The 5,000-nt window shown below is 34.4% G+C and overlaps 1 protein-coding gene across 1 annotated transcript in view; it reads left to right on the top strand.

The window, feature by feature from the left end:
• Positions 1 to 5,000, top strand: part of LOC106883189 (zinc finger protein ZIC 5) — a 352,921-nt gene that overhangs the window by 347,593 nt on the left and 328 nt on the right. The window lies entirely within an intron of this gene.

Raw genomic sequence — 5,000 nt, 5'->3', positions numbered from 1 at the left:
TATGTCGTTTGTGACAACCTTCCAAGGTCATCTTATTGATGAGTAGCTGATCTTTACTACAATAGGATCCATGTTTACATCCTTTTTGCTCATTAGGGAATATGTCACTTTCTATTAAAGAACTATAGGTATATTCAGTCAGGACAGATGTTAGCGATTTATACATTTTTGTTAAGCAGGTTATGGGTCTATAATTTTTGGGTTCATTTGTTTCTTCATTTTTTTGGAAGTAGGAGCGTTATACCATTAACTAGCCAAGAGGGAATCATACTAGGATGTTGCAAAACATTTTTGTAAAGTTTTGTTAACAGTTCATGGCTCTCTGGGAAGGCATTCAACCAGAATTTAGGAATTTTATCCTTTCCTGGGGACTTCCATTTGCTTCACCTCCTGAGAGCAGATCTCATCTTCTATCTTGACACCCTCCCACTTTTGCTCTTCTAAGGAGTCTATGTCTGTAGATATTCTATCAATCCGAGGGGCCTTTTCATTGTGTTTTTTTTCTTATGCCCAAATTTTATTCCAAAATTCCTGCACTTCTTCTTTTGATGGGACAGACTTTACTGTAACTGGTGTTTTCCAAATCTTCCTTTAAAAATTTTTGGGATTATTTTTGAACATGTTGTCCTTGAAGAATCTAACGTGCTTTTCATATCTTGCTATGTGGGCAGCTTTAGTACATACCTTTTGCTTGATGCTGTCTATGATGGTATCAATATCAAATGTGGTATTCATATATTTTCTCTTTAATTTTCGGGTTTTTGTAGGTTTGATAGTCTTGTCAAAATTAGGTTTTTTAACCATTCTATGTCAGACCTAAGTAGTTTAATTTGGTGTTGAATACGCTTATTCCAAGAAGGCTTTAAGTGGGAATGTTGTTGTTTTCTAATCTTTTCACCACATAGAATCGTTGAGATTTTCACGGATGCATAGTACAGATGGTTGAGATCTGTAATATTAACATCATTAGCTGAAATTATATCCTTAAGTGCAAGGCGGATTTTACCAATTATTTTCAAGTTTTGGTTAGAATTGCGAATTTTTGGGAGAGTATCGCGTTTATTCATACTGGTTTCTTTAATTGTCAGCCATTCAATCATGATTTGATTTTTTAGATCATGGAGTTTTGTTGGGTCAATTTCTGTGTGACTTTCTTCATCTATCTGATTTTCATCTGCCTTAGTGATTATGGTTGATTCAGAGAGTATTTCACTTTGCCTATAAGTTACATTAACTCTTTCAATCATTATTGCATTTTCTTCAATCCTGGGATGGTCTATAATTATTCTCTCTGTAGTATCTTCTTTAGCTGCATCTTCGCTCCTTTTATCCCTTACTGTTTGTTTAATTTCGTCAATCTCTACGTCTATGTAGGGTCTTACTTCAAGGTGTTTCTGTCTCCAGTTTAAGTAGGTTTGTACAGAATTAGATTTATTTGTGGGGAAATATATGGCATGGTAGAAAGAAGGCCATAAGAACTTCTTTATTATTTTCCCTAGACCATTTTTCATTCTTTTTTTTGGGGGGGGGGTTATTTGATGACGAGCATGGGTGGCCATATATTGGAATATTCCGGTTGTGGAGTACTTCCAGCCCCTGTGTTTCGGGAAGATTTGAACCAGTAGCTGACATTTCCTATCGAATCTGGTTCATCATTCGAGTACGTGGCCCTTTGTAAACCGGTCGATGATCATTTGTATTTTGCTTTGTTATCAACGAGTTTCGACGTTGACATTAGGGAACGGGTTTGTCTGTTGAGGGTTAATTTTTTCAGTCAACACCGTCACCGAGTTCTCAGCATGTAAACATTGCTCGTAACGTAGCTTCTTAAGGCTAACAGATCTGTATTCGTCTGTATTTCTTTTTTTTTTTTTTTGATAGATTTATCTCCGAGCATAGATTTTTGTGGTGTTTTTAAACTTATGAATTGTTCACTCTGTCCTTGTTAGTTCGAAAAATTAAAAAAAGATTTGTGTTTGTTTTTACTTCGTTTGTGACACGTGTTTTCATATGCGTGAATGTGTGTCTTGTAAATTTCACGTAGTTGTATAAACGCTGAGATGTATGAGTAGTCCTACGGGCATCAAAATGTGTATATGATTATGTAGACATTCGAGTATATGCGTAATTACTCAAATTATGTACTTACTGTTTTGTTCCATTTCTATTTTATAATTTGTAAACTTTCCGGTGTTGATTTCGCGTGTGTGTTTCGCACATGCTTCACTTAAACATCGTGCATAGCAGAAACTGTGCTATGTATGGCAGTAAATTTTTTTTTTCGTTAAAAGACTGCTTCCTTCAAGTCTTCCGCAGGTTCCTTTATCTAATTCCATCGATGTTATTAGATTAGATTTGTTTTTTAATGGGGGGGGGGGGCAGTGTAGCACATCCATGTTGTTATTCAGCGCGGGGCTGTTCATTATTATTATTATTATTATTATTATTATTATTAGTAGTAGTAGTAGTAGTAGTAGTAGTAGTAGTAGTAGTAGTAGTAGTAGTATTGCGCCAATATATATGTTTGTGTATTATTGAAACTGAATTTGCTTTTTGTTACCCAATTTTCACACCACTGCAATCTTCAGGCGAGAATTATTCCAACTCATTGCCAACATATAAATAAACTACTAGCGGTATAATTATATTCGTTGGTATGGATACTTATGTTACTTCAGTGGTTTGCAGTTTGCGTATACTGGTCAGTTGTTGCTTTTATGCCCCATATTAGTTACTTTTAATGAAAGGTTTGGTTTTTAAGTTGCTTTTTCATTCTAGATTAATCTGTCAAGCCTGTTAATGGTGGTTTTTGCTAAGTTTGATTTGTTATACTTGTTTGGTCAAGTTTGCAATGATATCATTTTTTTTTTTTTTTTTTGGTGAAGGCAAGAGAGGTATTATGTTTTAATTGTTGTTGCTTTCGTCAACATTAAGATTTAATGATATATGTTTTTGAGAGAATTTAACTGTGAAACTAATTAAGGGCACATCTATTGTAACTTATATTTCGTGGGTGAATGATTTTAATGTGGTTCTCGGAAAGTGTTTGGATTTATTTCAATGAGAACAAGTCATTCTAATTATAATTCTTGTGAGTGTATTTAATTGTGCGATTTTGCGCGTACGTGTGTGTGAGCGTGTATGTGTATGAACATCTGGATTTCATTGTTGAAATATGGCTGACGACTTATGAATAAAATATGTGTAATTTTATTATGGTCAGTGTGACTCAAATAAAAGAAATCTTCTTTTGGTCAGTGGTCCCTATTTCTTTGAAGTAAAAGTTTTTTTAAATATACCTCTTTGATTGTAATTGTTTTGTATGTGTGCGCGCGGCATCATCTGGTTTTCATATGCTTGTTTATGTCAAAGCTTTCTGGTTATAGCTAAAATATTTGGATTTATAGCTGAACGTACACGTACATACGCACATACGCACACACATACATTTATGTATAAACATTTTGCTTAGTTAACTCATTGAGGACTATATGTTGTTTGAGTTGTAGCTTTTCAGGTGTGTGTGTATGTGTATGCGCTGTGGTCAAGGCTTTTTGTGTGTATATGTGTGTATGTGTATGTGAGGGAGAGAGTGTATGTGCGTGTGAGTGGAAGTGTTTGTGGGTTACGTGTGTTATCGCGTATGTACGTTGTGTTTGTGATTGCGTATGCGTGCGTACGTATATCAATATATGACTGGCATAAAGAGAAGTTTTGTTACAATGTTTTGAAAGTAAAAACATGTTTGACGATTATTTTGTAATTGTTTCAACTAGTGGCAGCTATATTTGGAGGTATATGACTCATAGTTTTGGTTAAGGTATACAAAACTGTTATTTCCTCACGTAGGACTGATGACCATCCGCACATGCATGCACATAAACATACACATATCCACAAACAGAATTAAATATTGTTTACATTATTTATATTTTTTAAAGATTGCGCGTTAACTCAATCTTTAGAGTGTCTGAAAAATTCCATGTTGCATTGTTCCCTCAGTTTTCTTTTTGAATTCAAATCCCGCGAAAACGACTTTGCCTTTCATCCCACTGATGTCAGTGATGTAATAGTCAAATACAGGAGTCGATATGACTGACTGATCCCTTTGTCACTAAATTACTAAATCTGAAACCATAACTTACATATTTTTAAAATCTTTAGTTGTATATCATTTTCATTCTATATTTTCTGCTACTTATCACGTGAACACGTTATGTCAGTATGGCTTAATAAATCGTGCATAAACTTATTTCTTAATACCACAAAATTCTGTGGAATATACGTACATTCTCTTCGCCATGAAGATATTATATATAATGGTAAAGTGCTAACATCTCTCTACTGCATAAAATTTTGCTAAAATCTATTGATATATTCTGTAGCTCAGTGGAACATATTTGCTTATTTTTTTTATAGGCACGTCATTTTAAGAGATGATGCCTTTCTGAAATAGTAATTTATTCAGTTTTGCCTGTTACTATGTAAATTTTATATATTATATCTAAGTGATCCGCTTAACATGCAGCTAATATGGATTTTTCGAAAGTAAAAATAACGATGACTTCAAACAGGATAAAGTTTCACTAAATTATAAGGCAACAAAATGCAAATTGCTACTAAAAGGCAACGGAATGTATACTGCATTTCAAATTCCTGTTTACAAAAATGACGAAGAATGATAACGTAAAAGGCAGACATAATGGAGAACCGGACCCGAAGCTCTAATAGTTGCGGCATACTAGCTAGTAAGATCATAATGTTGATCATTTCCTTGTATATTAACCATCAAACACTATGTCGGCAAACACTGGTAAAATACTGAGGGCGATTCAACTGAATAGAACATTCTAAAGATTTACCACCGCGTTCGAAAATTCCCTAGGAGTCTACGTGTACAAAATGACATATAAACATACATAAAGCGGCGAGTTGGTAGAATTGTTATCGCACCAGATAAAATGCTGAGCGGCATTTCGTCCGGCTTTAATTCCTGAGTT

This window comes from Octopus bimaculoides, chromosome 19, assembly GCF_046866305.1.
Source record: "Octopus bimaculoides isolate indiv1 chromosome 19, ASM4686630v1, whole genome shotgun sequence".
In the NCBI taxonomy this organism is placed as follows: Eukaryota; Metazoa; Mollusca; class Cephalopoda; order Octopoda; family Octopodidae; genus Octopus; species Octopus bimaculoides.
The sequence above is the reverse complement of the archived record's forward strand: the minus strand, read 5'-3'. Positions and strand labels throughout refer to the sequence as shown.